Source organism: Eubalaena glacialis, chromosome 13, assembly GCF_028564815.1.
Source record: "Eubalaena glacialis isolate mEubGla1 chromosome 13, mEubGla1.1.hap2.+ XY, whole genome shotgun sequence".
NCBI lineage: Eukaryota > Metazoa > Chordata > Mammalia > Artiodactyla > Balaenidae > Eubalaena > Eubalaena glacialis.
Genome location: NC_083728.1, coordinates 7,972,427 through 7,984,471, shown reverse-complemented (window position 1 = coordinate 7,984,471; position 12,045 = coordinate 7,972,427).

The window sequence follows — 12,045 nt, the reverse complement described above, 5'->3', positions numbered from 1 at the left end:
CTGAATAATTTGAGTCAGTATTTTCAGTATTTATACTTTGAAGTAAAAGAGTTTTGTTCAGTTTGATACATTTGTATTGAGCACCTGTGCCAACTGTGAGTGGGGCAAAGCTAGTCTTTATTCTCAATGAGTTTATATTCAAGGAGCAAAAGCAGCCACACCAATGCAACCATCTATCCATAGATCCATCCACATATCCATCCACTGATGAACTCATAAATATCAATAATAGGAAATAACATATACGCAGCAATGAAAATATTTGATATCTGGGAAGACTCCAAAATGAAGATGAGATGTGAATAAGACTTAACCATAAATATAAATAACTGAGGGGTTTTAACTGGGGAAAGAGCAATATTCTTAATATACTCCGTTATTTATTTAGTATATGTTAGTTAGCTACCTGCTTTGTAGCAAGCCTGGTGCTAGGTGCTTGGGTTATAAATGGTGAGCAAACCCAGAGATGATTCCTGATCTCATGGCACTCCTAGTTGATTTGGAAATACGTCAGATCTGTATTTTAGATGATTTTACAGTGACAGTGTAAATAACATAGTGGAGTAGAACAACAGTGGAATGCCAGGAGGAAGAAGATGGTTGCAATAGTTCGAGTGCTATTTCATGAGGAATTGAAGTAAGGTAGGGAGATATATTGATTTGAAATATCCACAAAAATGCATCAGATTATGGCTTCATATTTTCCTATATGTTACCCACATTGCATTCATTGAAGGAGAAGAGGTGAAATATAGGAGAGTGTTTTCTTGTCTACCCAAGTATTCAAATTTGTGGTTTTTTCCAAATGGTGTTGTTTGGAGGATAGAATTGGAAACAGAACCAACTCCTGATAATATAGAGTAGATGGATCTTAAAAAATGAAACAGTGAATAATTGTCATGAAAATGACAGCCTGGGATGCACACAAAGGGAACAAATTCTAATTTCAGAGTGTGCAGTCAGGCAACAGAGCTAAGCAGAAATGAAACGCTTTGTAAAAATCTCATGTCATAGTCTAATTTTGCACGTAAAACATCCGCCCACTCTAAGCACAGATAAAAAGTGCTTAACGTTAGCAAATCTGTATCTGAAAACTTTTCTGCGAGGTTCTGATAATATGAATGAGATTCGACTCTTGGGCCCTTAGAAATTAGCCCGCTTGTCTGTGATGCTCAATATTTCAAAACTGTGTGTTGAATTTAGCAAACATCTATTGAGAATCTAGCACAGTGTAGGGGACGTGGGTAATTCGAAGGTGAATAAGGCTTGGTTTATGTTCCAGAAGTTTTCAGAATCTAACACAAAGGTTGAATACCACAATGGTAAAAACTATGGACTTTGAAGTAAGAAATTCCCGGGTTCAAACCCCAGCCCTTTCACTTAACATCAGTGTCCATAAGGACATTACAGGCCTTGCCAGTAATTCTCAATTTTGCTGTCTCTTTAATGACAATAATATTCATATTGGTTTTCTACTCTGCATAACAAATAACCACAAATGTAGTGGCTTAAAATGACACACATTTTTAACTTATAGTGTCAGTGGGTCAGTACTCTAGATATTGCTTAGCTGGGTCCTCTGCTTAGGCTTCCAAAAGGCTGAAATCCAGATTCCAGCTGGGCTGTGCTCCCTTCTTGAGCTCAGGGTCCTCTTCCAAGGTGACATAGTTATAGGCAGAATTTGGCCAGAATTTGTTACTTTCTGGCATTACCTGCTCTCCAGTTTGTGTGTGTATTCACTGTCCGGCTCTTAGAATTAGTAACTTCTCCAAGGATACCTGGTTCCTTTTTGAAAAAGTGGTATTAGAAACCAAGATCTGGTTGTTAGATGTGTTCATTGCTACTGGGGTGTCATTTCTTCTAGGTGACCTCAGCAGACAGCAAGGAAATCTGTGTTTGTATACTAACCTGGGTTTATATACATATCTATCAATATTTCTATATATAATATCTGTATATAGATTAGGCTAAGCATGCATTCCTACTGATGTCTCCAACTATAACTTATTTCTGCCTTGTTCATTCTAGCCTCCTCCCATTGCTTATCTGTATATTCTACTTCAATCACGAGAAACCTGGCTCCCATCACCCTTACCCATTTATTTAATCACCCAATTCCAGTTTATGGGTATAGTGGTTTCAGAATGTCTAGTATTAAAACTTTTTTTTTGTTTGTTTGTTTTTTTTAAACATCTTTATTGGAGTATAATTGCTTTACAATGGTGTGTTAGTTTCTGCTTTATAACAAAGTGAATCAGTTATACATATACATATGTTCACATATCTCTTGCATCTCCCTTCCTCCCACCCTCCCTATCCCACCCCTCTAGGTGGTCACAAAGCACCGAGCTGATCTCCCTGTGCTATGCAGCTGCTTCCCACTAGCTATCTATTTTACATTTGGTAGTGTATATATGTCCATGACACTCTCTCACCCTGTCACATCTCACCCCTCCCCCTCCCCATATCCTCAAGTCCATTCTCTAGTAGGTCTGTGTCTTTATTCCCGTCTTGCCACTAGGTTCTTCATGACCTTTTTTTTTTCTCCTTAGATTCCATATATATGTGTTAGCATACTGTATTTGTTTTTCTCTTTCTGACTTACTTCACTCTGTATGACAGACTCTAACTCCATCCACCTCATTACAAATACCTCCATTTCATTTCTTTTTATGGCTGATAGTATTAAAACTTTTGGTATGTGTCTATTTATTTTAGTTGTGCATCAAATGTCAGTATAGAAAGAAAAATTTGTCCTGTGCTTAATCTATAAACCAGTGAACATAATATATTGGTGGTGAGTCAATAAGAAGTAAAATTTTTTTTGTTTTAATTTTTATGTTAACTAATGTAATTCATGTATATAGTTTTAAAAAGTGGTAATGCATGCAAAGAGCTTAAAAGTAACATAAGGTAAAATTTTTGTTAGAGTTAATAAAATACAGTGGTCCCTGCCTCACTGTACCCCATCCTTGATACCTGTTCTCCAGAGAAAAACCATATTCAACTTTCTAAGGTTTTGTGTGTGTGTGTGTGTGTGTGTGTGTGTGTCTGCACGTGTGTGTGTTTACCTCAATACCTCTAAATAGTATGCTTATACTGCTCTTTCTTGATATAAACTTAATCCTGGAAATTAATGTCCAGCAAACACTCCTTTTCTGCTGAGATAAGGAATACTAAGATAACTAATTGCCTCTTAAATGAATTCATGATCAATCTTTTTGTGATTATCCCTGTTTACACCCCTTGCTTTCAAAAACCCTAAGTACCCTTTCCTCACAGCCACTTCACTTAGATTTGATATGTTACTGCCACTTGCTCACCAGCTTCCCACATTCCACATTTGATTAACATATTTCTTCTGCTCTTCTTCCCTTTCTCCTTGTTGTCATGAGTCTATGCCTTTTAAGTTGATGCCATTGCTGCTTGAGTGGGATTGTTGGACAGAGCAGAGATAAATGCTTGCATTTTATTCATGTATGTTTAATTAGAAGTCAAAAGCCAACTTTAAAACCTAGAGTCTGTCATACAGAGTGAAGTAAGTCAGAAAGAGAAAAACGAATACTGTATGCTAACACATATATATGGAATCTAAAAAAAAAAAAAAAAGGTTATGAAGAACCTAGGGGCGGGACAGGAATAAAGACGCAGACGTAGAGAATGGACTTGAGGACACGGGGAGGGGGAAGGGTAAGCTGGGACGAAGTGAGAGAGTGGCATGGACTTATATATACTACCAAATGGAAAATAGATAGCTAGTGGGAAGCAGCCGCATAGCACAGGGAGATCAGCTCAGTGCTTTGTGACCACCTAGAGGGGTGGGATAGGGAGGGTGGGAGGGAGACGCAAGAGGGAGGAGATATGGGGATATATGTATATGTATACCTGATTCACTTTGTTATAAAGCAGAAACTAACACCATTGTAAAACAATTATACTCCAATAAAGATGTTAAAAAAAAAAGTGTAAGTTTACTTCTGAGCACAGTATGAGATTTTGTAGAATGAGATTATTTTGCTGATTATAGAAGAAATACATATTAATTTAAATAATTAAAATATCATAAAAGAAAATTGCAAGTTTCTCTATCGTACTGTCTTCCACCTCCTCCCCAACCAAGTTCCACTGCTTAGATTGCTCTTTTTCTGGATTGATTAATTTTTCCATTGTTATATGTTTTTATTCACTTTTCTTAATGATACATATAAACCTATTTCAACTTCTTAAATTGTTGCATATTATTCCATTGGTTTGATGTACCATAACTTATTAACAAATTCACTTTTGATGGCCATTTAGATAGTTGCCAGTTTTTCACAAATAAACAATGTTAGAGTGGGAAACTTGGAAATAAAAAGTTGAGATTTGGATAAAAAAGGAAATAATGAAGACCAGACATGTAGCTGTTACTCGTAGGATATGTTGTAAATTTCTAAAAAAAAAAAAAAAAAGAAAATCACATTTTCTTAGCTTTTGTGGTACAGTGATATTTTATGCAAAAGATCTTTTCCTAGAGACCTAGCATGATTCCAACTCACAAAATTTAAGATTATTTTTCCAGTAGGAATAAAAGTAAAATGTACAGGAGTGTATTCTCAAATCAGGTAAATCTACAATTATCATAGCATACTTAAAAAATTTTTTTTTCTTTAAATTTTCACAGTATAAGCACTAATATTTCATGTAATGCTATTCTTTAAATTAATGACACAGCATATCATTGTGGTTACTTAAACTTCTTCATGGCATTTTATCATACCTAATACTGATTTTCAGGTTTGGTTTCCAGCATTAGCCCAAAACAGCCATCACTTAATGGATGCTTGGGATGCATTGCTATAGAATCTGTAAGGAGTTTAAATTATAATAGCCTATGTTAAATGATAGCAAAAGAGTCACAGATTCATTCATGGGGATTCATTTAAGAAACATGTTTCATACAATACTTCCAAAGGCTGGCAGTCATTTCTAGGTGCCAGCTAGAAAATGGGATCATCATGGAGCAAGTATGAAAGCCAAGTTTGTAATTCATTCAGTCAGCTCTGAAGTCATATGGTGCTGATGGTTTCTTGGAATATTTGCACTATTGAAAGTTTTGAGCCTAAGTGGAGATTTATTAATATTTTAATATCATACAATTTCAAATTTACATAATTCAGTTTTGTATTAAATGTGATTATGCTGTGTTGTGTGTATGTGTGTGTATTGAGGTGACATCACTCATTATGTCAACATATTTAGAGAGACAACTCATATCCAACAATATGTTAATAGGATGCCATGATACAGACCATGTTTTTGGCATGGTATTTATTTATTTGTTTTACTGCACATGGACAGGGGCTGACTCTAAAAATCAATTTATATATGTGTATATACACACATATACATAAGCATTGTGCATGTGTGTATGTTGCATTTATGGTATTACTAAACAATCTAATTTTTAACTAATTCAATTACTGTCACATAGGAGCAAGCACTATGAAGGAGCATACTTTTAAAGAGATTAGAAGATAAAAAGAAATATTTGAGTTAGTCCTAAAGAAGATTTGTCCATTTTAGATAGCTTATTTCCAAGAAATAATTAAAACCATATTAATTATAATTAAATCTTAGCGCTGACTTGCAAATTCATAGACAATGATAATGCAGCTGTCAACCGTCCCTTGTTTGTTATTGTAGTTTCCCAATATTTTAGGGTTTTTGGGGATCTCCAGAACAATGATCAAATAACAGAAAACATTAAAGTATCCTTTCTAGTTATTCCAAACTACGTGAATATCCTTTTGTAACATGTCAAAGTAAATAATATTATATAAAATTTTTTTTTAATAAATTTGATCTTGGTTAGTGAAAGCATTTACCTGGAAGCATCTCATTTGTCTCTACTGAGCTACATGCAATCCAAGTGTCAACACCTTTTTTCCCTACACATCCAATCCCTTGGAATAATCATTCCCATTAAATAAGTAATAATGTAATTAAAATGACCATACTTTCTACATCTCTGCCTCAGTCCTATCAACACTTGCTCTCATTTTTTGATTTCACTGAATTCTTAATCTCACTGCCATTTTGCCCGAATGTCTTATCCTCTTTCTCTGGCTCACCTGACCAAAAATTAGATGACCAACTCTTTCCCTTGATTTTCCCAAAACATCATGATCACAAAGTAGTTGTGTTATGAAGACATTTCTTTGTGGTTTGTGGTTAATGGAAGAGAATTATTTTGAAGCACAGCATATAAATGAATATTATACAACCATGTTCTTCTGAAGGTCATTCAACCCCTTTCACCACCATCAGTTACTCTCTGACCAACTTCCTGCTGGTCTCCCTGTCTGGACATGTTATTCAGGTTCCTCTTTCTGCATGGGTTCCTTCATGAGACTCTTCCTCTCCAATCACTGGACTGAGTATAAAACTCATATTTCTTCTTGCATAGATCTTCATAGATCTCACTTTTCTACCTTTCCAGACTGGTCCATTGAAGGACTTTGTGATGGTTAATTTTATGTATCATCTTGGCTGGGCCATGAGGTGCTCAGATATTTGGTCAATTGTTATTCTGGGTGTTTCTGTGAGGGAGCTTTTGGATTAGGTTAACATTTAAATTGGTAGACTTTGATATTATATAATATCAATATTCTAATCAATAGAGTAAAGCAGATTGCCCTCCATAATGTGGCTGGGCCTCATCCAATCAGTTGAAGGTCTGGTTGAAACAAAGTGATCAGCTCTCCCCTGTGTAAGACAGATATTTTTCCAGCTAATTGCTTTTAAACTTTATCTTCAACATTGTCTCTTTCTGCCTGATGACCTTTGGACTGAAACATCAGCTCTTCCTCATCTCTCACACCACTGGCCCACCCACCCTGCAAATTTTGGATTACCAGCTTTTTGGGCTGAACTTCATAATCACATGAGAGAATTCCTTATAATAAATCTCTGTATACGCACACACACACATTATATTGGTTCTGTTTTTCTGGAGATCCCTGATTAATACAGCCTCTATCCTGGAACCCCCCCTCCTATGACCCACCAATCTGTTTTGCTATAAAGAGTCCATCTGTTATGGGCTATTAAATTTGCAGACTTCTCACTAACATTATCATAGGCTTAGTTATGTACACTTTCTCATCCATCTCTGTAAGAGAAAAGAGAGCCATATAGAGATTTATTCTCTCACTGATATTAATTTTGCTGACTTCCTTATTCTCATCCTTGCTGTTGCCTGAGTCAAGAGAGGTTCCCATCAGAGTTGTTCACTGAGCGTAGTTTACTTGTCATTTCAATTTAAGTAGCCATTTTTAAATTACCTTTATATATATAGGTTGCCTTCTTGAAGAATGACCATCTAATTTAACGGTTTAGATTTTATACGTCTAATGAGAATGTAGGCACTGAAAGCTTGAGAAATCTGATCTTGATTTGTCAGTTATTTGAATACAATAGCATGTTCTACAGTTCTCAAGACACCAGAATAAGAAAAAAATCAATGGAAATGATCAGTGTGTATCACTTAGGAGACAAAGTTGTTGGGCCATGAATGATCAGCCCCAGTAAGTATTTTGGCATTATCTCCTTCTAATATGGTGATATTGAGCTAGTGGCATAGTACAGAAGAATAACTAAAAATAGATTTTGTGAATGTATTTTTGGGGAATAATACTATCTAATACAGTTGCTCTTGCACTAATACTTGATGCTTTTAAAGTGGAGGCTATCAATCATTGTTGAGCTTTTTGGGCTGAATAATTCTTTGTTTTTGTAGGAAAAGGAAGAATGGAAAGAAAGAAGGAAGGAAGGAAGAGAGGGAGGGAGTTACAAAGGGAAGTAGAGATAAAAGTTCATTTGACACATCCTTTAATTTGTGACATTGCTCTAGTTTTAATGTAATTCTTATATGAACATATATCAATTTAATATTGTATTGAACTTTTAAGCCTAAATTCTTTTTTTCTTCAGAATTGGGTAATGACAACTAAAACATTTTCACCAAAGTAGTCATCATTCCTTTGGGAATGGGAAGTCAGTTTTCAAAAATACATTTCTGTATTTTTCCCACCTACCTATTTGGGGGAGTAAGGCAACCACTGTAAGAATAGAAAAGATTGTTTGCTATTTGAAAAAGTACTCTGGGTCCATTTTCCTGCAGGGAATTGTGAGAGCTTATGACTAATTTCTGATTACTTAAGAAAAAGTCACTCCTTTAAATAACTTATGATAAAGTCCTTAATAATTTTCACAGGCAACTTCAAATGATTTTTTTCTGAGAAGTTGGAGGGGACAACTTACTTTTCTTACTTTACATTGTTTTATTTTTCCCATTTACTCTCATCAATAATGTGTGATATATTGCCCACATGAGATACTTTAAATCTCTGTGCATTCCTTTGGAAATTTTGCTTTAAGGATCAAAAAATCAAATCAACATTTTATGTTACAATTGCAAGATTCTTTGCTGAGTGCTGTGTGTCAGTTGTGCTCAATTGAAAGAGCTTTCAACGTAATCAGAAAGTTGATGCATTACAGGCAAATTTGGAGAGGATGGGAGGGCTGGGGTTGGGGGGTGTGGTAATTAAATAGCAACACATTTAAATGGTGGCTAATTACAACGTGACAGATACCATGGTTTGGGGTGAGTGTGGTACTGCATGATTATTGGCCAAATTGGGTTTTTGTGTTAACGAAACTCTGAGATGCTAAATTTAATTGAGATTTGAATGTAATTATAGTTTTATATCACCTTCCTCTATGGCTTCTAATTTTTAACACAGTATCTCTGTAGTTCAAGGTTATTATCTAATTGGTGCTGAAAATAAGGTTTTCAATGGTTGGGTTGAGTTAATACTAATGCAACACATTGCAAAGAGCAGACTGGGTTCTCAGATGACTGGTGGGTTCCGAAATACAAACATATCTGAAATGCACATTTAAAGGAGTGGGGTAACCATTTTGCATGTCCGAAGTTTTGCGTTTTTCTTTTCCATTTTGATTAGTCTGAAAGAAGTGAAGATATTCCTTAGTCATCATATTGGGATTTTTCTATGAAATACTAGTTTTTGGCATTCTGTTCAGTATCCATTGTATAATAAGGCATAATCATAGACCAACTTTTCAAAAATCATAGGTTCTTCTGAAAATGCCCTTTCTGTGTTCTTCCCTAAAATGAAATACTGGTTCCTTTTTTATTGCTCTTCTCTTCTTTCTATGTGTAGGAGATTTGTTTTTTTCTTTTATCTCCCACAACAGTGAATTTGCTTTCTCTTTTATTGTTATCACAAAGTTAATTTTTCTTATCCTTTGTCCCCAAAATGAATAATTCTCCCCCAGGCCCCAAGGAAGTGAATTTGTGCATGTTCTCCTCATAGTGAATTTCTTTTACTCCTCACTTTCTTGAAATTTAATTTTTCTCTTCTGCTTTTCTACTCACAGGTAATGTTTCTTTTACTATGCCTCCCCCAACCATCAAATTGATGACTTTTAAAAAGTGATTTTTTTTTTTCACTTTTCTGATAAATTGATGAGGCAACAAACATCAGGACTTAAAGTTACAATTGTAATATTCTCATCAATGTCTTTCAGGACTTTCTGCAAGTAATTACTTCTGTAGACTGTTATAGGGTCGGCCTATTTTTTCTCTCCTCCTAGCACTCCTAAATTTATATTTCTAAAATATATCTAACTACATGTTTAATAAACACAAATGACTTTTATTTAAAAAATTGAAAATATCCCCTTTCGTGTATAATTCTTAAACTTACAAAATATTACCAGTGAACTTGTAATGGCTGACTAAACGGTAAGCCTATTTTTTGAGGTTTCCTGGGAGATTACAGCTTTATTTCCAATTTTGCTCTGATTTACGTGATAATGATGAGTCAGCACAACTGTTCTGCCGGGCTCCCTTACTCTTATACACAGATATTTATTCATTCATGACATAAGTATTGAGCACCTATTACATGCCAGGCACTGGGCTAGGGCTGGGTAAAAGCAGTTAACTACAGTGATCTCACCCCCGCAACCACCCCATGGGGCTAATAGTTTATTTAGGGGGACAGTCTTAAAATAAATAAACCAACAGATGATCCATGCAACTGAACACACCCTGATTTTTCCACTGGAGGGTGATGCAAGTCCTTTTACCCTGAATTGCTCTCCATTTTCTTTATTTCTCATAAATAATGGTAATTACTCCTCCCACTTATTGAGAGGTTACAACATGCCAGGGACTTGTTTAACAGTCTTTTAATTGCATTATCTCATCAGGTCCCCCAGAAACCCATTGATGGACTATTATTATGTGAATTCTACACATGGGGAAACTGAGTCCCAGAATGGCTGTCACTGTGCAAGCAAATTGGAGCCAAAGTCAAATCCAAGTGGTTTGATGCCTGCATCTTGGCTCTCCTTGAGCCAGAGTCGATTCACATGCTCTTTCCCTTTACTACCAGATAAATGGTCACTTCCTGTTTGTAACAGAGACCTTCCTTCTCCCTTCAATCAATTCAAAGATCATTTTGTTTTTTGTCTTTTCCCAAACCATTACTGTGAGTTTTGGATAACTATTCACTGGGCAATCATTTATTTATTTATTTTATTCACTCAATCAACATATGTGCTAGTGGCTGAACAGCTTTCATAATATCCATGTCTGGCCTTGACTAGCTTGCTCACATTGGCTCAGGATGGGTGTATAACTCAACACAGGACAGTCAGAGGAGGCAGTATCAGTCTTGGTTTTTCCCTGGGAGTTACTAAGAACGAGGTGTTCTCTTTCAACCACAATTTCCACACTGGAATGATTTAAACCTGAAACTGACTTTCTGATCTCATGTAAGATGTCTCATGCAGTATGATCTACTATACGCTCTTAGAAAGGAGCTGCAGAGAGGAGGGGCTGGGATTAAGAGAGACCAAGAAATTATCACTGAAGAATGGATAAATGCATGGATAAATCTACAACCTCCCTGCACACAGTAGTTAGTAACAAATTGACTCTCTTACTTAGCTAGCACTTTCTTGGCTTGAGTGCATAGGCAATTCCACAGGTATGCAAACCATATCTGTATGAAAACAGAGATAGCAGGCCTAGGCAAGGGGGAGGTCTGGCTCCTTAAAAGCTATGTTAGCGGTAATAAAGAGACAAAGGAAATTGGAGACACAGAAGGAGGCCTGTGATCGACACCAGCTCCCTCCAGTTTTCCAGGGCCCCACGAGTGATGCATAGATACGTGTAGCAGTGAGGGTCTGTCACACTGTGTCAAAGGAAATGTCATCTGCAACTCAGTGTGGAAGGTTTTAAAGCTAAGGAAAACACAAATGGGATGCAACGTCCATACCGAGGCTGGCATTAAATCAAAGCATATTGGAGGAGTCTTTGCAGAAGAGAGGCCGGTCTGAGCACTGACGGCTTCTCTGGGTTCCCGACCAGGCATGTTACGGGGGAAATTCATATCAGCTTTGGGGAAAATTCATCTGTTGATCCAAAAGCAACTGCGAAGCGGTCTTTGGTACATGACAGCTGGAAGAAATTTCCTTCTCAAATCAGTGTTTCAAATGCAGGCACTCACCGGATTGGTTAAAGAGGTAGGGAGGGTAAAATAAATGAAGATGTAGAGACCTGTGAAATGAGAGGCAGACTGAGCGAGGGGAGATCTTATGAAGAAAATTAAATTAACTTTAAGTGGCTGCTAAAGGCACCTCTGCAAGTTTCAGATAAGTCACCTGTCATAAGTCATTTTCTTACAGGATGTAGTTCACCCCCCTATTGACTGTGATAGGTTTACACTTGATTCAAAGCCATGGTCCCAAACTGGATTATTACTTTTATTTCTTAAAACAAAAGCATTGGCTCAGCTCAGAAAAAGGTAGACACTCTCTAGTATTCTGACACTTAACATTGATGGTTTTCTTGCAGTGTTACCCTGAAATTTACATGTAAAATGTGGCTGTGCCCATTTACCCTTTAAAACCAGCTTCATGGAAACATCTAAGAGTGTAGGGACAATGGGTAGTGGTGTTCTGAGGGCT